This window comes from Scyliorhinus torazame, chromosome 7 (assembly GCF_047496885.1).
Source record: "Scyliorhinus torazame isolate Kashiwa2021f chromosome 7, sScyTor2.1, whole genome shotgun sequence".
Classification (NCBI taxonomy): domain Eukaryota; kingdom Metazoa; phylum Chordata; class Chondrichthyes; order Carcharhiniformes; family Scyliorhinidae; genus Scyliorhinus; species Scyliorhinus torazame.
Window position 1 is genome coordinate 294,990,200 of NC_092713.1, and position 24,480 is coordinate 295,014,679.

The 24,480-nt window shown below is 48.7% G+C and overlaps 1 long non-coding RNA gene across 1 annotated transcript; it reads right to left on the reverse strand.

Annotated features, from left to right (window-relative positions):
• Positions 1 to 4,215: 4,215 nt before the first annotated feature.
• Positions 4,216 to 22,824, reverse strand: LOC140427482 (uncharacterized). The gene is made up of 3 exons (XR_011948509.1): positions 22,637 to 22,824; positions 9,861 to 9,980; positions 4,216 to 4,782 (listed from the first exon to the last, which is right to left on the reverse strand). It is a non-coding gene; the product is annotated as an uncharacterized lncRNA (long non-coding RNA).
• Between the last annotated feature and the right edge of the window lie 1,656 nt (positions 22,825 to 24,480).

Genomic DNA, 24,480 nt, shown 5'->3' on the forward strand with positions numbered 1-24,480 from the left:
GAGAATGCGGAGGTTCGAATATATCAGGACTGGAGCGCGGAGGTGGCGAAGAAGAGGGCCGGGTACAACCGGGCGCAGGCGGTGCTGCACAGGAAGGGGGTGAAGTTTGGCATGCTGCAGCCAGCGCGTCTGTGGGTCACCTACAAGGACCGGCACCATTATTTTGAGTCCCCAGAGGAGGCATGGGCCTTTGTTCAGGCCAAGAAGCTGGACACAAACTGAGGGTCGGGCGTGGGGATGGTCGGGGATTGCTGTTGTTGTGTTACATTTCGAGGGGGGGGGGGTTCTTTGTTCTTGTTCAGTTTTGGTTCGGTGTGGGTGGTTAGGGTGGATTGGGCATTGTTTTGGTTGGGTCTGGCGGGTGGGCTCTTGGAGGGGGGCAAGTAAACGGAGTAGGGGGTGGATGGCCGACAGGGCGATGGGGCCCCACGGGGAGGGGGAGGCCCGAGTCAGGGATGAGGGGACTGGGCCTGTAAAAGGAGCTGCGACAGAGGAGGCGGGGCCGGGCAGGTGGAAAGTGCGGGCTTTTTCCCGCGCTGAATGCTGGAGGGGCCGGTACCGGGGCGGGGAAGCGCGGGTTTTTCCCCGCGCTTGGGATGGAAGGGGGAGGCGGAGAACCTGCAGGTGGGTAATGGAGGGGGAGGTGAAGTCCCACAATGGGAGGAGTCGAAGGAGAGGCGGGAGCGGCCGGGGTCAGCAGGAGTCAGCTGACTTGCGGGAGCGCAATGGGGGGAGCAATGCAGCTAGGAGGGGTCCTAGCTGGTGGGTGGGTGGGGGTGGGGAGGGGGGGGGAGGCGGGTTGCTGCTGGTATGGTCAAGGGGGAGCTGGAGCGAGTAGAGGGGGTTGGGACGGGGGTCTGCCGCCGTGGGGAATCCACCCAATAGGGTTTTACAGCACAGTAAGGAATTTTCAGCCACAGAGCCTGCACCGGCCAGCAAACACCTATCTATTCTAATCCCATTTCCAGCACTTGGTCCATAGCCTTGTATGCTGTGATAGAACATAGAACATACAGTGCAGAAGGAGGCCATTTGGCCCATAGAGTCCGCACCGACCCACTTAAGCCCTCACTTCCACCCTATCCCCATAACCCAGTAACCCCTCCTCACCTTTTTGGACACTAAGGGCAATTTATCATTGGCCAATTCACCTAACCCGCACATCTTTGGATTGTGGGAGGAAACCGGAGCACCCGTAGGAAACCCACGCAGACACTGGGAGAAGGTGCAGACTCCGCACAGACAGTGACCCAGCGGGGAATCGAACCCGGGACCCTGGCGCTGAGAAGCCACAGTGCTAGCCACTTGTGCTACCGTGCTGCACGTGATGTTTCAAGTGCTTATCTAAATGCCTCATAAATGTTCTGAGATTTCCCACCTCTATCATACTTTCAGACAGTGAGTTCCAGATTCCAACTACTCTCCGGTTGAAAAGGTTTTCCCTCAAATCCCCTGCCCCTTACCTGAAATCTATTATCCTTGGTTATTCACCCCTTTACTAAGGGCTGCGATCCATCCCAGCCATGTCCCTCATAATTTTGTACACCTCAGTTAGGTCCCCACACAGCCGTCTCTGCCCTAAGGCGAACAACCCGGCCTAAGCAGCCTTTCAACGAGTGTTTCATCATCTGTACAAACTGTTCAGCCAGCCCATTTGTGGCAGGATGATAAGGAGAGAATCAGATGTGTTGAATTCCGTTTTCTTTCCAGCAGTGTGAAAACGCTTGCAAAATTAACTGCGGCCCATTATCCCTCGCCAGTTGTTCAGGGTAACCGAATCTACTGAAGGTTTCGCCCAATCTCTCAACTGTTTTCTCCACTGCCGTTTTCTTCATGAAGGCAACTTCAGGCCATTTTGAGTGAGCATCGCCTGAAATGTGAAAAATGCGCCCTTCCAACGGTCCAGCGTGATCAACACGTAGCCGTTGCCAGGCCTCTTCTGGCCATTCCCACAGGTTCTCCACTTCTGCACCAGCCAAACACATTGTAGTGATCTTTACATGGGTATGTACATAAGGGGTTAATTGGAAATTGAAAGATCACTAGGGGGCAGCACTGCCGGGTATAAAAACAGACGCAAGCGGCTCTCTGCCTCTCTTGGTGATTAGACTGTGACGAGAGCAGGAGCATAGATCTAGCTCAGGGCTACGAGTGTGGTCAGACATAGCTACTGTATATAAACGTTGTAACCTTTCTACGCACAAAGGCTGGGAGTGGTTTGGAAGTCTCGTCCACAAATGGCAATTATTGCTAAATCAGTTATTAATTTACAATCTGAAAATTTTGTTCAGCATAGTATTTCGGGATATGGGCCACAGGCAGGTATATGGAGTTAGTGCACAGATAAGCCACAATCTCATTGAGTGGCAGGGCAGGTTCGAGGGACTGAAAGAATGACTCCTGTTCCGATGAAGTTGGTTGACATTTTGAGGTACGGGTAACTCAGTAATGGCTTTGACTTTCAAAGGCAACTTATGCAGTCCCATGGTATCGATGACATGTCCCAGATATTCGATTGGATAATTCGCATTTGTCTTCTCAGACTCTTAATCCTTAATCTTCTAATCTCTGGAGTGTGGCATTTAGGTTGCGGAGATGTTCTTTCTCATTCTTTCCAGCAACCACGATGTCATCTAAGTAATGCTGGACTCCGTCTAATCCGCTTAAAATTTGATCCATAGCTTGCCGGATCAATGTTGGTACAGATATGATGCCAAATGGTCGTCTTTTATATTGAAATAACCCTTTGTGTGTCACAACCATCAAGAACTGTTGTGAATCTGAATCCACGTTCATTTTTAGATATGCTGAACTCGGGTCAATTTTAATGACGTGTTGGCCTCCAGTCAACCCAGCAAATAAGTAATCAATCAAGGGCAGAGGGCAGAGGGTACTGTTCTGCACACACTTTAAAATAGTCAATTTAAAATCATTACAACCGCATACAGAGCCCTCATTTTAATCACAGGTACGACTGGCATGGCCCAATCACTCACGTTGGCGGGTTCAAGGACTCCCATTCTGCCCAGCCATTCTAATTCTGCCTCTACATTAGGTCTGATTACATACAGCACAGACCTAGCCTTTAAACACCTCGCCTGACTTTCTTCCTTGATCTTCAGCTTTACTGAGATATCCTTCATGTTTCCCAGCTCACCGCTGATGGCCATGCAATGTTTCTTCAAGATTTTGGGTACACCTTATTCAGAATCTATCATGAGATTTACCACGGCCCAATTTAATCTGGTCTTTTCCAGCCAGGTCCTTCCCATTAGTGCTGGATGATTGTCTTTGACCATGGGCAAGGACAAATTTGCCGTCTGACCATTTAATTGCACGGCCACACCAATACGGCCACTCAACAGAACCGTATCTTCAATGTATGTTTTTATTATTATCTTCGAGGGTTTCAGAGAAAAGTCAGAGCTTTTCTTGATAAGCACTTGACGGCTGCCCCAGTGTCCACGTCCATCTTCACCGGCTGACTGTCCGGTAATGGAGTGACCCAGTAACGCTTTGTTTCACCAACAATAGCCAGTACCTTTAATGACAGTTTATCTTCGGACTGTGAATAGAGTTTCATCTCACGTCCTTTGTTGTACCACGTGGATGCTTTTCCCCATTTGATTTATTCAGCTCTTGGTCTTTGCAACTTTTCATAGATTATCATAGAATTTACAGTGCCCAAGGAGGCCATTCGGCCCATCGAGTCTGCACCGGCTCTTGGAAAGAGCACCCAACCCAAGGTCAACACCTCCACCCTATCCCCATAACCCAGTAACCTCTCCCAACACTAAGGGCAATTTTGGACACTAAGGGCAATTTATCATAGCCAATCCACCTAACCTGCACATCTTTGGACTGTGGGAGGAAACCTGAGCACCCGGAGGAAACCCACGCACGCACGGGGAGGATGTGCAGACTCAGCGCAGACAGTGACCCAAGCCGGAATCGAACCTGGGACCCTGGAGCTGTGAAGCAATTGTGCTATCCACAATGCTTCCGTGCTACCGTACTTTTGCCTGAAGCTTGTTTCTTTTTCCAACAAGCACGTGCAATGTGGCCCTTTCTGCCAAAATTCCTGCATGTGATGTCTTTGCACCAACAATCTTCTGTTGAGTGCTAGGAAAAACGCCCACCACTGAATTTGGGCCAAAGCTATTGGGGTACCGCCATGCCTTCTTTGAAAAGTCCTAAAAGCAGTTTATTGATTGATTAATAGTGATTGATTGATATTTATTGTCACACGTACCAAAGAACAGTTAAAAGTATTTTTCTGCAGCCAAGGAGACTACACAGTACAAACATAGTAGACAAAATGATCAACAGAGTACATTGACAAATGGTACATCAACAAATAGTGATTGGTTACAGTGCGGAACTAGGGCCAAACAAAGCAAATACATGAGCAAGAGCAGTATAGGGCATCATTAATAGTGTTCTTACAGGGAACAGATCAGTCTGAGGGGGAGTTGTTGAGGAGTCTACTAGCTGTGGGGAAGCTGTTCCCATGCTTGGATGTGCATGTCTTCAGACTTCTGTATCTTCCGCCTGATGGAAGCATCTGGAAGACAGCAAAGCCTGCCGGCATCTTCATTCCCCCTCGTCGTTTTTGTGCCTTTTAAGTTTGGGGGAGTTTTAGGTGGCTTTTGGGGCCAAAAACGCAAAGAAATTCGCTATGTTGGGTCCAACTGGGAGGAGAGCCACCTGATGTTCGTCCGCTCTGCACATCGCCGCCAATGGAAGTCCAGACGCCAGATTTATAAGTAAAACATTAACAAACTGTTGATAAAAAGAGAACGGTGAATATATATAGCAGTAACAGAACAATGGTCTATAAGTCTACCTAATCCCAAAACCCTGTTCCACCATCTACCCAGACAGAAACAAGATAAGGATTGTTGGAGATTTTTTAAAAAGCAGGGATCAAAGGGTAGTTTTGACAGGAGTCTCCACTGTTGAGTTTGCAGCCTCTGGGAAATACTCAAAAGGTTCAGGATGGCGCAATTCTATCCTTTGGCCACCGGATGGCATTTCACCTAAGAATTCCAGGTCGGCGCGATTCCGCTCTTCAGCCACCAGATGGAGCTAGGTCCAGGTTGTTCAGATCAGTGCAGTTCTCGTTGCTGGCCACCAGATGGTGCTGTACACAGGATGCTCAAATCAGTGCACTTCTGCCTTTCCACCACCAGATGGCGGTTTCGCCTCCACGTGAGATCATGCCAGCCTGCCTGAGTAAACTCGGTTTTATTTCCTTTGAACTTTAGACCAGAACTCTGGCCATTCTTCAAGTAATATTTTCAGTTTAAGCTTCAATTTTGAGCTCGACACAGTTCGAAGGTGATGTGCCATCAATTAACACAAGACGAGTAGTGAACAGAACTGTGGCTTTAATAAGGTAAACAGAAAGCCTCCTGGCCACTGATCTCGAACTGGGGCAAAGCCGGAGGTCAGCCACCTTTATACCGAGCGGATCCAAGGGGAGGCGGATCCATCAGGCAGTGGTTTACCACAATACATGTAGTACAGTAACAGTTTACCGCAATACATATAATACACTAACAGTGGTTTACCACATTCACCCCCTGTTAAAAAAAAAAAGAGTCCAGTGGGGGTGAAGTGGACTTAAAGGTCGAGTCTGTCGGGGGCTCTGACCTTCCGCCGTGATCGCCTCAGTCCCGGCTGTGGTGTGTGCACTGGTGTCGAGACCTGCGCGTCCGGGAGCGTGTTGTCTTCTTCTTCGCCCAGTAGCTGAGTCGGTGGGGGGTGGAGGGGGGGGGGGGGGCAGTGTAGGGGCGGGGGTGGTGGTGATGGTCGCCGGTGGGCCTGCAGGTGCCAGACCTTGAAGTAGCCGGGTAGTGGTGGAAGGAGACGGTGTAGGGTCGGGGGTGGTGGTGATGGTCGCTGGGGAACCTGCAGGTGCCAAAACCCGGAGGGAGACTGTGTCCTGCCACCTGTCATGATGTGCCACGTAGGCATATTGTGGGTTGGCATGGAGGAGCAGGACCTTCTCGATGAGGGGATCCGATTTATAACTCCTCGCATGCTTCCGGAGGAGGACGGGCCCTGGGACTGACAGCCAGGACGGGAGCGAGACCCCTGAGGTGGACTTCCTGGGGAAGGCAAACATACGTTCATGAGGGGTCTCATTGGTGGCAGTACATAGGAGTGACCGGATGGAGTGGAGCGCATCGGGAAGGACCTCCTGCCAGCGGCAAACTGGGAGACTTCTTGACCGTAGGGCCAGAAGGATGGCCTTCCAGACCATCGCGTTCTCCCTCTCCACCTGTCCGTTTCCCCGGGGGTTGTAGCTTGTTGTCCTGCTGGAGGCGATGCCCTTGCTAAGCAGGAACTGACGCAACTCATCACACATGAAGGAGGAATCCAGATCGCTGTGGATGTAGGTGGGGAAACCGAACAAGGTGAAGAGACTGTGCAGGGCCTTGATAACGGAGGCAGAGGTCACGTCAGGGCATGGGATGGCAAAGGGGAATCGTGAGTACTCGTCAACAAAGTTGAGGAAGTACACGTTACGATCAGTGGAGGGGAGGGGCCCTTTGAAGTCGACGCTGAGGTGCTCAAAGGGGCGCGAGGCCTTTACCAGGTGCACTCTGTCTGGCCGATAGAAGTGCGGTTTGCACTCCGCGCAGACCTGGCAGTCCCTGGTCACGGATCTGACCTCCTCGATGGAGTAGGGCAGATTGTGAGCCTTGATAAAGTGAAATAAACGGGTGACCCCCGGGTGACAGAGGTCATTGTGGAGGACCCAAAGTCGGTCTACTTGTGCGCTGGCACATGTACCGCGGGATAGGGCATCTGGGGGCTCATTGAGCTTCCCAGGTCGGTACAAGATATCGTAGTTGTAGGTGGAGAGTTCGATCCTCCACCTCAGAACCTTGTCGTTCTTGATTTTGCCCCACTGTGTGTTGTTAAACATGAAGGCAACCGACCGTTGGTCAGTGAGGAGAGTGAATCGCCTGCCGGCCAGGTAATGCCTCCAATGTCGCACAGCTTCTACAATGGCTTGGGCTTCCTTTTCGACGGAGGAGTGTTGAATTTCAGAGGCATGGAGGGTATGGGAGAAGAAAGCCACGGGCCTGCCCGTCTGGTTGAGGGTCGCAGCCAGGGCAAAGTCCAACGCATCGCTCTCCGCCTGGAACGGAATGGACTCATCCACAGCGTGCATCGCGGCCTTGGCAATGTCTGCCTTGATGCGGTTGAAGGCCAGGCGGGCTTGAGCCATCAGGGGGAAAATGGTGGATTTAATGAGTGGGTGGGCCTTGTCCGCACAATTGGGGACCCACTGGGCATAGAGAAGAATCCCAGGCATCTCATCAGGGCCTTGGGACAGTGGGGGAGGGAATGTTCCAGGAGGGGCGCATGCGGTCGGAGTTGGGCCCTAGGACTCCGTTTTCCACAACGTAGCCAAGGATGGCGAGGCGGGTTGCGCGGAAAATGCATTTCTCCTTATTGTATGTGAGGTTAAGGAGCTTAGCGGTGTGGAGGAAATGCCGGAGGTTTGCGTCATGGTCCTGCTGGTCTTGGCCGCAGATGGTGACGTTATCTAGGTACGGAACGTGGCCCGCAGCCCGTACTGGTCAACCATTCGGTCCATTTCTCGCTGGAAGACCGAGACCCCATTGGTGACGCCGAAGGGGATCCTGAGGAAGTGGTAGAGGCGGCCATCTGCCTCGAAGGCAGTGTATTGGTGGTCCTCCGGGCGGATAGGGAGCTGGTGGTACGCAGACTTCAAGTCAACTGTGGAGAAGACTCGATACTGCGCAATCTGATTGACCATGTCAGATATGCGGGAGGGGGGGTACGCATCGAGCTGCGTGTACCGGGTGGTCGTCTGACTGTAGTCGATGACCATCCGGTGTTTCTCCTCAGTCGTGACGACCACCACTTGGGCTCTCCAGGGGCTGGTACTGGTCTCAATGATCCCCTCTCGTAGGAGTCGCTGGACCTCCGACCTGATAAAGGCCCTGTCCCGGGCACTGTATCGTCTGCTCCTGGTGGCGATGGGCTTACAGTCCGGGGTGAGGTTAGCGAAGAGCGAGGGTGGGGTGACCTTAAGGGTCGCGAGGCTACAAACGGTGAGGGGGGGCAAGGGTCCACCGAACGTTAAAGTAACTCTTTGGAGGTGGCACTGAAAGTCGAGCTCCAGTAATAGGGCAGCGCAGAGATGGGGGAGGACGTAGAGCTTAAAGTTAGTGTACTCTATGCCTTGTACCGAAAGGGTCGCGACACAGTACCCCCGGTTTTCTACGGAATGTGATCCGGACGCCAGGGAGATTTTGTGGGTCGCGGTTAAAATTGGGAGGGAGCAGCGCCTTACCGTATCTGGATGGATAAAGCTGTCTGTGCTCCCGGAGTCGAAGTGGTAGGCCATCTCGTGCCCATTGATCCGGACGGTCATCGTGGATTTCGTGAGATGTTAAGGTCGAGACTGGTCGAGTGTGATGGAGGCGAGCTTCAGAAGGTGGTGGGTGGGCCGGTCGGAGGTAGCAGTGGCCAGCGTATGACCGGGTGAGCAGGGGTCCCGGGATGCGGCGGAGTGTTTCCAAAATGGCGGCGCCCATGGGTCGCACGTGGCGGGTGGCATCGAAGGTGGCATCAAAGATGGCGGCCCCCATGGGTCGCACATGATGGGTGGCATCGAAGGTGGCATCAAAGATGGCGGCCCCCATGGGTCGCACATGGTGGGTGGAATGAAAGAGGGCGGCGAAGATGGCGGCCCCCACGGGTCGCACATGGTGGGTGGCAGCGAAGATGGTGGCGCCCACGGGTCACACATGGCGGGTGGGGCGGCAGAGGGGACGGTCCCGACAGACAACAGGCAGCGCTGCTGGGCCTAGGAACTTTAGGGACAGGTCGGGCCTGGCAGACTTTGACGAAGTGGCCCTTCCTCCCACACCCTTTGCAAATCGCGTTCCGTGCGGGGCAGCGTTGTCTGGGGTGCTTACCCTGGCCGCAAAAGTAGCATTTCGGGATTCCGGCTTTGGCGGGCTGCTGCACGGCACAGGCTTGCGCCGCACTCGAGTCGGGTGATGGTCGGAGGGATAGGCCCTATGTTCTGGAAAGCCACATCCAGCGAGTTTGAGAGCTGCACTGTCTCTGCGAGGACGAGTGTACCCCTTTCTAGCAAGCGCTGGCGGATGTAATTGGATTTAATGCTCGCAACATAGGCATCCCTGATCAGCAGCTCCGTGTGTTGGACAGCCGATATTGCCTGGCAAGCACAGTTCAGGCCGAGTACCCACAAGGCACGCAGGAATTCGGCTTGTGATTCTCCGGGGCGTTGTCGCCTCGTGGCAAGGAGGTGACTGGCGTACACCTCGTTTACTGCCTTTACGTACTGTCCCTTCAGCAGCATTATCGCCTCCGTAAACGAGGGGGCGTCTCTGATAAGAAGGAAAACTTGCGGGCTCACCCTTGCGTTGAGTATTTGAAGCTTTTGGAGGTCGGTGACATCGTCGGTGGAGGATCTGAGGTACGCTTCGAAGCAGCTTAGCCGGTGCTCGAATGTCGCAGTGGCGTCGGCTGCCTGTGGGTCTAGCTCCAGGCGATCAGGCTTGAGTGATGAATTCATCTTAAAAGTTTAGCTTATTAAATTGATGTGCCATCAATTAACACAAGACGAGTAGTGAACGAAACTGTGGCTTTAATAAGCTAAACAGAAAGCCTCCTGGCCACTGATCCCGAACTGGGGCCGGGCTGGAGGTCAGCCACCTTTATACCGAGCCCGAGGGGAGGCGGAGCCATCAGGCAGTGGTTTACCACAATACATGTAGTACAGTCACAGTTTACCACAATACATATAATATGCTAACAGTGGTTTACCACAGAAGGTTACTGACCTTTGGGAAAATGGTTTGCACTTATACATTCAAGATCTCTTTTCCAATTCAGGTGGCTACCTGTGCCCCTTTCCGCTAGAAAGTCTTCACAGATTTGGCGAGAATGCCTCTTAAAATCTTCTGGCAGATAGAGAGAAGGAGAGAGAGATGTTTCAGAGTCTACACTCGCTGGCTTTCCTCATAGAACTGAACAAGCTCTCTGGAAACCCGCCTTGTTTCCTGAAAGTTTCTGACTGGCTTCACCAACCACAGGCAACGATAGGAGCTGGCTGTGAATCCTAATTATACACTGATTGGCTATTTTCCAAGTATTTCAAACAACATCACAAGTTCTGCCACAGAACCTGGAGGGGACGTCGTGACCTGGCCCAACAGGACAGGAGTGTTCCAGCTCTGCCTAAACCCTGTAGTTTAGCAGAAATCCCAAATGGCACAGTAAGGTTGTAGCACTAACCAGTAGATCAAAGCAGGCAGCAGGATGGGGATAAAAAGGGGGACACAGGACAGACAAAAGGTTTTACAACAATATCCCAACATGCCTCCCACCCCAAAGGAATGAAACATCAGGATATGGAACTTTTTTGAACAGGCATTTTGTGTCGGTCTTCACAGTGGAAGACACAAATAACATGCCAAATATTGTTGGCAAGGAGGTTATGGCTGCTGAGGACCTAGACATGATCGTTGTCACTAAGGAGGTAGTGTTGGGCAAGCTAATGGGGCTAATGGTAGATAAGTCTCCTGGCCCTGATGGAATGCATACCAGGGTGCTAAAAGAGGTGCCGGGAGAAATAGCAAATGCACACATGGTAATTTACCAAAATTCGCTGGACTCTAGGGCGGTTCCGGCAGATTGCAAAACAGCAAATGTGACGCCACTGTTTAAAAGAGGAGGTAGGCAAAAGGCGGGATCTATAGGCCAGTTAGCTTAACCTCTGTAGTGAGGAAAGTGCTTGAATCTATCATGAAGGAAATAGCGATACATCTGGATAGAAATCGTCCCATTGGATAGATGCAGCATGGGTTCATGAAAGGCAGGTCATGTTTGACTAATTTAGTCGAATTCTTTGAGGACACTATGAGCATGGTTGACAACGGGCACCAGTGGATGTGGTGTATCTGGATTTCCAGGAGGCATTCGCTAAGGTGGCACACAAAAGGCTGCTGCATAAGATAAAGGTGCATGGCGCGATGGGTAATGTATTCGCATGGATAGAGGATTGGTTAATTGATAGAAAACAAAGAGTGGGGATAAATGGGTGTTTTTCTGGTAGGCAATCAGTGGCTAGTAGTGTCCCTCAGGGATCAGTGTTGGGTCCGCAATTGTTCACAATTTACATAGATGATCTGGAGTTGGAGACCAAATGTAACGTGTCAAAGTTTGCAGATGACACTAAGATGAGTGGTAGAGCCAAGTGTACAGAGGTGACTGAAAGTTTGCAGAGGCATATAGATAGTTTAAGTGAGTGGGTCTGGCTGATGTAGTTCAATGTTGATAAATGTGAGGCCATCCATTTTGGTAGGAATAACAGCAAAGTGGACTATTTTTTAAATGGTAAAAAATTGCAGCATGCTGCTGTGCAGAGGGACCTGGGTGTCCTTGTGCATGAATCACAAAAAGTTGGTTTGCAGGTGCAGCAAGTAATTAAGAAAGCAAATGGAATTTAGTCCTTCATTGCTAGAGGGATGGAGCTTAAAAGCAGGGAGGTTATGCTGCAGCTGTGTAGGGTGCTGGTGAGGCCACAGCTGGAGTACTGTGTACAGTTTTGGTCTCCTTACTTGAGAAAGGACGTACTGGCACTGGAAGGTGTGCAGAAGAGACATATTAGGTTGATTCCTGAGTTGAGAGGATTGGCTTATGAGGAGAGACTAAGTAGATTGGGGCTATACATTGGAATTTAGAAGAATGAGGGGGGATTTTATAAAAACATATAAAATTATGAAGGGAATAGATAGGATAGAAGCAGGGAGATTTTTTCCACTGGCAGGTGAAACTAGAATTAGGGGCGTAGTCTCAAAATAAGGATTTAGGACTGAGTTGAGGAGGAACCTCTTCATCCAAATTTGGTGATTGGTAAGTAAAATCTTTGTTCCTTTCACTTATTCATTATTTGATATTATATTTGTAATCAGTTAAGGTAAAGTGTAAAAATGGCAGGAGATCCCAGACCTGTGTTATGCTCCTCGTGCTCAATGTGGGAGTTCAAGGACACGGCCAATGCCCCTGACTCCTTCATGTGCGGGAAGTGTGTCCAGCTGTAGCTCCTGTTAGACCGCATGACGGCTCTCGAGCTGCGGATGGACTCACTTTGGAGCATCTGTGATGCTGAGGAGGTCATGGATAGCACGTTCAGTGAGTTGGTCACACCGCAGATTAGGACTGGTGAGGGAGACAGGGAATGGGTGACCAAAAGGCAAAGAAAGAGCAGGAAGGCAGTGCAGGTGTCCCCTGCGGTCATCTCCCTCCAAAACAGGTATACCATTTTGGATACTGTTGGGGGAAGATGACTCACCAGGGGAAGGCAGTCGTAGCCAGGCTCATGGCACCGTGGCTGGCTCTGCTGCACAGAAGGGCGGGAAAAAGACTGGCAGGGCGATAGTCATAGGGGATTCAATCGTAAGGGGAGTAGACAGGCTGTGGTCAAAAACGAGACTCCCGAATGGTATGTTGCCTCCCGGGTGCACGGGTCAGGGATGTCTCAGATCGGCTGCAGGACATACTGAAGGGGGAGGGTGAACAGCCAGTTGTCGTGGTGCATATAGGCACCAACAATATAGGTAAAAGCGGGATGAGGTCCTACAGTCAGAATTTAGGGAGTTAGGAGATAAGTTAAAAAGTAGGACCTCAAAGGTTGTAATCTCAGGATTGCTACCAGTGCCACGAGACAGTCAGAGTAGAAATTCAAGAATAGTCAGAATGAATACGTGGCTTGAGAGATGGTGCAGGAGGGAGGGGTTCAGATGTTTGGGACATTGGAACCGGTTCTGGGGGCGGTGGGACCATCACAAATCGTATGGTCTACACCTGGGCAGGACTGGAACCAAAGTCCTAGTGGGTGCTTTTGCTAACACTGTTGGGGAGGTTTTAAACTAATGTGGCAGGGGGGTGGGAACTAGATTAGGAAGTTAGAGGACAGTAAAGAGGCAGCAACTAAAGCCAGTCAGGTACTAGATATTAAACTCATTGTGACTAAGGGGAAGAGTAGACAGCGAAGAGACTGATGGAAATAAGGATATGATAGGTGAGGACCTTGAGATGATTGTAATCACTAAGGAGGCAGTATTGGGCAAGCTAATGGGGCTAAAGGTAGACAAGTCTCCTGGCCCTGATGGGATGCATCCCAGAGTGTTAAAAGAGATGGCTAGGGAAATTGTAAACGCACTAGTGATAATTTATCAAAATTCACTAGACTCTGGGGTGGTCCCAGAGGATTGGAAAGTAGCAAACGTGACACCACTGTTTAAAAAAGGAGGTCGGCAGAAAGCGGGTAATTATAGGCCGGTAAGCTTAACTTCGGTTGTAGGGGAAATGCTGGAATCTATCATTAAGGAGGACATAGCGAGGCACCTGGAGGGAAATTGTCCCATTGGGCAGACGCAGCATGGGTTCACAAAGGGTAGGTCGTGTCTGACTAATTTGGTAGGATTTTATGAGGCCGTTCCCAGTGCAGTAGATAACGGGGAGCCAATGGATGTGGTATATCTGGATTTCCAGAAAGCTTTTGACAAGGTGCCACACAAAAGGTTGCTGCATAAACTAAAGATGCATGGCATTGAGGGTAAAGTGGTAGCATGGGTAGCGGATTGGTTAACTAACAGAAAGCAGAGAGTGGGGATAAATGGGTGTTTCTCTGGTTGGCAACCTGTAACTAGTGGGGTCCCTCAAGGATCAGTGTTGGGCCCGCAGTTGTTCACAATTTACATAGACGATTTGGAGTTGGGGACCAAGTGCAATGTGTCAAAGTTTGCAGACGACACTAAGATGAGCGGTAAAGCAAAAAGTGCAGAGGATACCGGAAGTCTGCAGAAGGATTTGGATAGGTTAGGTGAATGGGCTAGGGTCTGGCAGATGGAATTCAATGTTGCCAAGTGTGAGGCTATCCATTTTGGGAGGAAGAACAGCAGAATGGATTATTATTTAAACGGTAAGATGTTAAAACATGCTGCTGTGCAGAGGGACCTGGGTGTGCTGGTGCACGAGTCGCAAAAAGTTGGTGTGCAGGTGCAACAGGTGATTAAGAAGGCTAATCGAGTTTTGACTTTCATTGCTAGAGGGATGGAGTTCAAGACTAGTGAGGTTATGCTGCAATTGTATAAGGTGTTGGTGAGGCCGCATCTGGAGTATTGTGTTCAGTTTTGGTCTCCTTACCTGAGAAAGGACATATTGGCACTGGAGGGAGTGCAGAGGAGATTCACTAGGTTTATCCCCGAGTTGAGGGGATTAGATTATGACGAGAGGTTGAGTAGACTGGGACTGTACTCATTGGAGTTTAGAAGGATGCGGGGGGGATCTTATTGAGACATAAAAATTCTGAAGGGAATAGATAGGATAGATGCGGGCAGGTTGTTTCCACTGGTCGGGGAAAGCAGAACTAGGGGGCATAGCCTCAAAATAAGGGGAGGTAGATTTAGGACGGAGTGTAGGAGGAACTTCTTCACCCAAAGGGTTGTGAATCTCTGGAATTCCTTGCCCAGTGAAGCAGTTGAGGCTCCTTCTTTAAACATTTTTAAGAAAAAGATAGATGCCTTTCTAAAGAATAAAGGGATTCGGGGACATGGTGTACAGGCCGGAGAGTGGAGCTGAGTCCACAAAGATCAGCCATGATCTCATTAAATGGCGGAGCAGGCTCGAGGGGCCAGATGGCCTACTCCTGTTCCTAATTCTTATGTTCTTATGATAAACGCTAAGGAACAGGTGGGCTGAGGTGCATGTGTTTTAATGCGAGAAGTGTAGCAGGTAAGGCAGATTAATTTAGGGCTTGGATTAGTATCTGGGAATATGATGTTATTGGTATTATTGAGACTTGGTTGAGGGAAGGGCAAGATTGGCAACTAAATATCCCAGGGTATAGATGCTTCAGGAGGGATAGAGAGGGAGGTAAAAGGGGTGGAGGAGTTGCATTACTGGTCAGAGATGATATCACAGCTGTGATTAAGGAGGGCACTATGGAGGATTCGAGCACTGAGGCAATATGGGTAGAGCTAAAAAATAGGAAGGGTGCAGTAACACTGTTGGGACTTTACTACAGGCCTCCCAAAAGCGAGCGTGAAGTAGAGGTACAAATATGTAGACAGATTATACAAAAATGTAGGAGCAATAGGGTGGTCATGATGGGAGATTTTAACTTCCCCAACATTGAATGGGACTCATGGAGTGTTGGAGGTGTAGATGGAGCAGAATTTGTAAAGAGCATCCAGGAGAGTTTTTTAGAACAGTATGTAAATAGTCCAACTCGGGAAGGGGCCATACTGGACCTGGTATTGGGGAATGATCCCGGCCAGGTGGTTGAAGTTTCAGTCGGTGATTACTTTGGGAACAGCGATCACAATTCCGTAAGTTTTAGAATACTCATGGACAAAGACGAGAGTGGTCCTAAAGGAAGAGTGCTAAATTGGGGAAAGACCAAGTATAACAAAATGCGGCAGGAGCTAGGGAATGTGGATTGGGAGCAGCTGTTTAAGGGTAAATCCACATTGAAATGTGGGAGTCTTTTAAGGCAAGGTTGATTAGAGTGCAGGACAGGCATGTCCCTGTGAAAATGAGGGATAGAAATGGCAAGATTAGGGAACCATGGATGATGGGTGGAATTGTGAGACGAGGTAAGATGAAAAAGGAAGCATACATAAGATCTAGGCAACTTAAAACTGATGAAGCTTTGGAGGAATATCGGGAAAGTAGGACAAATCTCAAACGCGCAATAAAGAGGGCTAAAAGGGGTCATAAAATATCTTTAGCTAACAGGGTTAAGGAAAATCCCAAAGCCTTTTATTCGTATATAAGGAGCAAGAGGGTAACTAGAGAAAGGATTGGCCCACTCAAAGACAAAAGAGGGAATTTATGCGTGGAGTCAGAGGAAATGGGTGCGATTCTTAACAAGTACTTTGCATCGGTATTCACCAAGGAGAGGAACATGCCGGATGTTGAGGATAGGTTCGGATGTTTAAATATTCTAAGTCAAGTCGGCATAAGGAAGGGGGAAGTTTTGGGTATTCTTAAAGGCATTAAGGTGGACAAGTCCCCAGGTCCGGGTGGGATCTAACCCAGGTTACTGAGGGAAGCGAGGGACGAAATAGCTAGGGCCTGTACAGATATCTTTGCAGCATCCTTGAGTACTGGTGAGGTCCCGGAGGACTGGAGAATTGCTAATGTTGTTCCTTTGTTTTAGAAGGGTAGCAGGGATAATCCAGGGAATTATAGACCTGTGAGCTTGACGTCAGGGGTAGGCAAATTGTTGGAGAAGATACTGAGGGATAGGACCTATTCACATTTGGAAGAAAATAGACTTATCAGTGATAGGCAGCATGGTTTTATGCAGGGAAGGTCATGTCTTACAAACCTAATATAATTCTTCGAGGAAGTGACAAAGTTAATTGATGAGGGAAGGGCTGTAGATGTCATAAACATGGACTTAAGTCAGGCGTTTGATAAAGTTTCCCATGGCAGGTTGATGGAAAAAGTGAAGTCGCATGGGTTTCAGGGTGTACTAACTAGATGGATAAAGAACTGGCTGGGCAACAGGAGACAGAGAGTAGTGGTGGAAGGGAGTGTCTCAAAATGGAGAAAGGTGACTAGTGGTGTTCCACAGGGATCCGTGCTCGAACCACTGTTGTTTGTGATATACATAAATGATCTGGACGAAGGCATAGGTGGTCTGATTAGCAAGTTTGCAGATGAAACTAAGATTGGTGGAGTTGCAGATAGCGAGGGGACTTTCAGAGAATACAGCAAAATATAGATAGATTGGAGAGTTGGGCAGAGAAATGGCAGATGGAGTTCAATCAAGGCAAATGCAAAGTGATGCATTTTGGAAGATCCAATTCAAGAGCGGACTATACGGTCAATGGAAGAGTCCTGGGGAAAATTGATGTACAGAGAGATCTGGGAGTTCAGGTCCACTGTACCCTGAAGGTGGCAACGCAGGTCGAACGAGTGGTCAAGAAGGCATACAGCATGCTTGCCTTCATCGGACGCGGTATTGAGTACAAGAGTCGGCAGGTCATGTTACAGTTGTATAGGACTTTGGTTAGGCCACATTTGGAATACTGCGTGCAGTTCTGGTCGCCACATTACCAGAAGGATGTGGATGCTTTAGAGATGGTGCAGAGGACGTTCACCAGGATGTTGCCTGGTATGGAGGGTGCTAGCTATGAAGAAAGGTTCAGTAGATTAGGATTGTTTTCATTGGAAAGACGGAGTTTGAGGGGGGACCTGATTGAGGTCTACAAAATTATGAGAGGTATGGACAGGGTGGATAGCAACAAGCTTTTTCTAAGAGTGAGGGTGTCAATTATAAGGGGCCACAATTTCAAGGCGAGAGGGGGAAAGTTTAAGGGAGATATGCGTGGAAAGTTTTTTATGCAGAGGGTGGTGGGTGCCTGGAATGCTTTGCCAGCGGAGGTGGTAGAGGCGGGCACGATAGCATCATTTAAAATGCATCTAGACAGATATATGAATGGGCGGGGAACAGAGGGAAGTAGATCCTTGGAAAACAGGTGACGGGTTTAGATAAAGGATCTGGATCGGCGCAGGCTGGGAGGGCCGAAGGGCCTGTTCCTGTGTTATAATTTTCTTTGTTCTTTGTTCTTTGTTCAAAGGGTCGTGAATCTGTGGAATTCCCTGCCCAGTGAAACAATTGAGTTTACCTTGTTAAATGGTTTTAAGGCAAAGATAGATAGATTTTTGTACAGTAAAGGAATAAAAGGTTATGGTGAGTGGGCAGGTAAGTGGAGCTGAGTCCACAAAAAGATCAGCCATGATCTCATTGAATGACGGAGCAGGCTCGTGGGGTCAGATGGCCTACTCCTGCTCCTAGTTCTTATGTTCTTATGTTTTATTACGAGGTAGGTGAGACGCACAACACCTACACATACCTGTATGAACTAGCCCCAATACAATCCCCTGCCCGGTTTCGGCATTAATGGCAATTTGACTTTCAACATTCACCATACATGCACTCATATTACTAGCTCCAAGAAATATGTCTTTAGAACAAATTATTGCAGGAATGACTCTGGTTTTTAAATGTCTCTGTAAATGCAAGTAGTTAATGTCATAATATACATCTATGTATATAATGGAGTGCAGACAGGCAGTGATTGACACACAGGATGACCAGTAAGCACACAGAACAGAGCAGTCAATCACCAGACAGGACACGACCACTATAAAGCCAGAGGGCACCAGTTTTCCCGCTCTCTCGGGACCCAGCCTCTGGGACAGTCAGAGTTAGTGAACTGGCCAGTGCAAACACCATGTGGTAGCTAGTAAGTCTGGTTAGGCTGGTATCAGGTCTCCAGTCAAGTCAGCATAGTGTCAACCCATAGTTGAACATGTATAATAGTTTAGATGTTAAATAAAATTGTGTTGCATCTTATCAAGTGTTGGAGGTCTGTCTCTCGCTACACTGCATCAAGTGCAGTCCACATCGACCCAGCCTACCCAACACATCAGTTAACAGTTTAGACATGTCTAGGTCGGCCAGCATCTATTTATCCTCCATCATGGCCGACAACTCCCCAGACTCTCCTTGGCATTCCGTGGACCACAACAGGTTTGCGTGTTCCTGTAACATGTCCAACATGCATCGATCCTCAGTTTCTAACTGAGCCAATCTCTGTGGTTGTCGTCGAGATGGAAGTGGCTTTGGTGGTTCAAAAGGTTTGAGGTCGACACCAGGTTAACGGAGTGCAGCCTGGTGCTTCCCTACACCTCCGTTTACATTCCTTTGGCACCTACACTAGATCTGTCTCTTGCTGACCCTCAGGTAATGCTAACAAACCTTCCTGACTGTCTGATGAACTTCTGCACAAACTTTGAGGGTTTCCTCTGACTAAACTACAAGTCGGGTTGTCAACGCTGAATGAAGTAGTGGGTTCACTGGTAACCAATAGACTCTTTTCAACCCCACCGGCTTTACATTCTCTCCTGACCTTCACCAGGTCACCTTCAGCAACCGGAGCTGCTGTGGGGTCAATCTTCTCTAAGTTGATTGACTCGACAGGCACTATTCCTGGGGTGGCAACTTTGACCTCCTCATCAGTATTCGTAACCACCTCTGGTATCTCTACTCTCGAAATCAGAGTATGGGACGTCACTGACTCTACAAACAGTTTGGGTTTTCCTGGCCTCTGTATTGCAAAACCTCTGCAGGATTCACCAACCACCTTTCCCTTCACTCCCAAAAAGGATTGATGGCCACCCACTTCACCTTCCTGGCTAACAATCTTTGTTACCTTGAAAAGATAGTGTAACCCTTCAAAAGGATGTGGGTTGACCAGCTGCTCGCTTGCTATCACTTCCCAGTCCTTATTGTCCTCATCCTGACTAACTGACGCTGTGTAGTCAGGTATATTTTTCTTTTGGGTAAACCTGCTCTTGGAACCTCTTTCACCTGAAGGGAGTGGCAATGGGTTTAACTCAAGAAGCGGTAACAACCTACTCTTTGGCAAATGCACTTCACCTACGTCCTCCAGGTTACTAACTCCATTGCTAGCTCTGGAAGAATTGCTCGCCAGTGGTCCAAGCTCAATTGGTGACATGTCTACTCATGTGCAAGTGTCTATCATCGCATCATAGACAGACCCGAGATCAAAGTCAAGACAGTTGTCTGACACTTCCTCCCTACTTTCACTCTTACAGCAACTAGTCACCATCACTTTGTAACCAGGACCGAGGTCGAAGTCAAAACTTTCGTCTGATTCCTCCACCTTACCAACATTCTTGCAACAACTGTTTACCAGCACCTCGTAATCAGAGTCAAAGTCAAGACGCTTGTCTAATTCTTCATCCTTATGGTCACCTTCATTCTGAAAATTCTCGGGGCCTGGTTCACTACCGTGGTCACTTGCAATATGCTCATCAGCCGCCAACATCTCTTTCTCTGAGTCCTCTACTACCCAATGAGTTTTCCTAGCTCCCGCATGCCCGACAGTCGGCAATTCAGGGGCTAACTGCAGTATATATTTTGGACTCTACATGGGTGAAGCCATGGGTGAAGCTGCAACTTTCACTCCCGCTAAATCATTCCCCAGAACTAAGTCTATTACTTACACTGCAAATTCCTTAACCACGTCATCAACTACCGGATCTGATATTAAATCACACTCCAGCTGCATTTATACATTGGAAATGGGATCCAATTTCCATCCATCCCATTCACAAATACCTCAGCTTTCACTAAGCTCTCTGAAGGAAAGACCAAATCCTTCTCCAGCACAAGAGTTGGCGGTTGATGAGCATGCTTCAAGTAACCATGGCAGAGTAGCACACGTGTCCCTTAAAATTGTTACAGCTTTGGCTACCTCTGTCAAGGAAAATGTGGTGACTTTCCCTGTGGACACAAAACCAGTATATCTTCCATCTACCTCATTCTCTACACCTGCTCCCATAGCAGTGTTCACAATAGGTCCCCTAAGTGTAGTTCACGCTATCATCTGTACCAGATCGTTCTACACCTTCGCTCTTTTCTCAGATTCCTCCTTCCAAACCCCCACAATGGCCATGGGATTTCACTGCAACTTCCAATAGGCTGAACGAATATGTCCCACCTTGTTACAATGGTACCATCTAGGCTTCCAAGACTCACTTCCACCCCCAGTACCTTGCTTTCTGGTCTGAGGTGGAGATCTTAGAGCCTTCCCAGCTATCCATTCTTTACCTTGGCTCCCTGCCTTCCTCTCACTCTCCCACTTCCTATTCATTTCAAAATTAAGGGGGCGATGGAACAAAGGTTTAAATTTATGGGTTAGCTCGTAATCGTCAGCCATACTTGCTACTGCCTAGCAGTTTGTACCCGCTGGTCTTCAATATGGGTTCTTATTATCGAAGGTAACTCCTCTAAGTGAATGATCTCTCTCAGAGCCTCATAGGTATGCACAACTCCCAACGCTTATATTAAAATTGTTCTGTATAACCCATCTCAAATTCTGCATAAGTCTGTCCCAACAGTCTCTTCAAATTCTGGAACTTTTGCCTATATGTTTCGGGAAACAATTCATATGGATCTAGAATAGCCTTTTTCACCAAGTCAAAATCGCTAGAGCCCTGCTTCAACAAGGTGGCAGAAACTTCCTGTACCCTCCCTGTCAATTTACTCTGCAAGGGTAATGTCCAGTTCTCTTTCAGGTTGCCAGTTTCTCAAAAGCCCTGAAGAACATTTCTATTTCTTTCTCTTCAAATTTTGCAGGAGCCTGTATCAACTTAAACTTATCACCACTAAGTTCTGTTCTCGGACTAGGCTCCCCTTCACATTTTCAAAGCTTCCCTTTCCAGTACCTTAATCAGGAAGCCTTTTTCTAATTCTAGCTTCCTTTTTTCCATCTCCATTTCTTTTTTCTTTTGTTCTCTCTCTCTCTCTCTCTTTCCCCTCTCTTCATTTCCATCTGTTTTTGCTGCATTTCTACTTCTCCCTGTTTTTGCTGCATTTCTGTTTCATCTCTAACTGGATCTCAGCCAATTCTCCTGCCTGTGGATTAGGCCTAGGCTGCATTGCCTTCAAATTTAAATGTTGAGCAATCGTGTCAACTACCTCTGTCTTCTCAGCTTTAGCTGGTGCAACAGGTTTTGATTCCCTTGCCAATTCGATGAGCGGATCTTTGCGAAGCTCCTGCAAAAATACCAGAGACGAGTCGGCCACTTGGAGATATTTCTTAGCAGCTTCCATAACCATCTAGTTATATTATGACAAACCCGGTGTCTCTTTCTAATTTACATTGTACCCCCACATTCACCGTCGAATGTTTCCAATCCCAGATGAACCTGCAATTTATGTTACGGCACCCTGGGCGAGTGCGCGGTCAAGTCCAGCCGCACAGACCCCAGAATCCCAACATAAGTGAATTAACCAATAATCCATGTTTTTCAAAGATCTTTAACTCTTGACTGCTCCAATGAGTTACAACCACCAGACTCATAAGTGAAAGATTAAGAAACTGTTCATTAATAAAAAGAGGAAAAGGTGAATACATATATAAAGTAGTAAGAGAACAATGGTCTATCAGTCTACCTAATCCCAAAACCCCATCCCACCCTTTACCCAGACACACACAAGGTAAAGGTTGTTGGGGATATTTTAAAAAAAACAAGGATTAAAGGGTAGGTTTGAGATGAGTTTCCACTGTTGTGGTTGCAGCCTTTGGGAAACAGAGATACTCAAGTTCAGGATGGCGCAATTCCGACCTTCGACCATCAGATGGCATTTCACCGAAGAATTCTAGGTCGGTGCAATTCCGCTCTCCAGCCACCAGATGGAGCTAGGTCCAGGTTGTTCAGATCAGTGCAGTTCTCGTCGCTGGCCTCCCGATGGTGCTGAACACAGGATGCTCTAATCAGTGCACTTCAGCCTTTCTACCACCAGATGGAGCTGTCACCTCCGTGTGAGATCATGCCAGCCTGCCTGAGTAAACTCAGTTTTATTTCCTTTGTCTGGATTCTAGATTGGAACTCTGGCCATTCTTTAAGGAATATTTTCAGTTTAAGCTTCAATTCTGAGCTCTTCCCAGCTCCTGACACACACAGTTCGAATGCTACTGACTTTGGGAAAATGGTTTGCACTTACACATTCAAGATCTCTTTTCCAATTCAGATGCCTGCCTGTGCCCCTTTCCGCCAGAAAGTCTTCACAGATTTGGCGAGAATGCCTCTTAAAATCTTCTGGCAGATAGAGGGAAGGAGAGAGAGATGTTTCAGAGTCTACACTCGCTGGCTTTCCTCATAGGACTGAACAAAAGATGCCGCCTTCCAGAAAACCCGTCTTGCTTCCTGAAAGTTTCTGACTCGCTTCACCAACCACAGACAACGATAGGAGCTGGCTGAGATTCCTAAATATACACTAATTGGCTGCTTGCAAGTCTATTAAACAACATCACAAGTTCTACTACAGAACCTAGAGGGGGTGTCATGCCCTGGCCTAACAGGTCAGGGGGCCTCCAGCTCTGCCCAAACCCTGTAGTTAAACATAAATCCCAAATGGTGCAGTAAGGTTGTAGCACTAACCAGAAGACTGTGGATTAAAACATCTAGCAGGACGGGGATAAAAAGGGGGACACAGGACAGACAAATGTTTTTACAACAATATCCTAACAACTAATTGTAGCACAACAATTACTCACTCAAGTCGAGAAGTGATGAAATCAATCGAGGCTTTATTAAGCGAGACTTGTTCCCCAGCAGCTCAGTTAGAGAATGCGGCTGCTGGGAGAACTCGAGCTCTTATACTCCGCCTTTCTGGGCGGAGCCAGAAGGCGGCAGATCCAACCAGGACCCGGGACCTGTCAGCCAATAGCCTCTCGGCTTCACAGGTACCGTATTACCCCTAATACATACCACCACATTGACCCCTTGTTAAAAAAGAACCCGGCGGGGTGGTGGTTCGCATGGTGGTAGGGGTTTACAAGGCTGGTCCTGGAACAAATTTTGAACAGTGGCTATGCATTTAGCCCAACCGTTAACTATGTACAAGGTCTGTCAGGATTATCCTTCACCTGAGGAAGGAGCAGCGGACTTCCGGGTGCGGCGATGACCAGCTGAGTCGCACGTTTCGGCAGCTCCCGGTGGAACGGACTTTTGGGCTCTTGATAGGAGCCCCAACGGCAATTTTAACGGCTAAAAACACCGTGCGGTAAACCAGAAGGGTGTTCCCCCTGGACACGGATGGAAAAAGGAGAGGAAAGTGGCCGGATTGCAGCGGATCCTTTGGAACAACGGCAAGGAAGGCAAGCAGAAACCAAGATGGCGTCGGAAGGTGGCAGTTCCATATGGGGCCCTGAACAACAAGAGTTCTTGAAACGCTGCGTGGAGGAGATAAAAAAGGAAATGAAGAAAGAGTTGTTGGCCCCGATATTACAGGCGATTGAAGGGCTGAAAGAGGAACAAAAGACCCAGGAGCAGGAGCTTCGGGTCGTGAAGGCCAAAGCAGCAGAGAATGAGAACGATATACAGGGCCTGGTGGTGAAGTCGGAGATACAGGAGGCACACCAGAAACGATCTGTGGAGAGGTTGGAGGCACTGGAAAACAACGCAAGGAGGAACAACTTGAGGATTCTTGGCCTTCCTGAAGGTGTGGAGGGGGCGGACGTCGGGGCATATGTGAGCACGATGCTGCACTCGTTAATGGGAGCGGAGGCCCCGACGGGTCCGTTGGAGGTGGAGGGAGCATACCGAGTTATGGTGCGAGGATCGAGAGCAGGAGAAACTCCCAGAGCCATAGTGGTGAGATTCCTCCGTTTTAAGGATAGAGAAATGGTCCTTAGATGGGCGAAGAAAACTCGGTGTAGTAAATGGGAGAACGCGGTGATCCGCGTTTATCAAGATTGGAGTGCGGAGGTGGCGAGGAGGGCGAGCTTTAATCGGGCCAAAGCGGTACTTCACAAAAAGAAGATAAAATTTGGAATGCTGCAACCG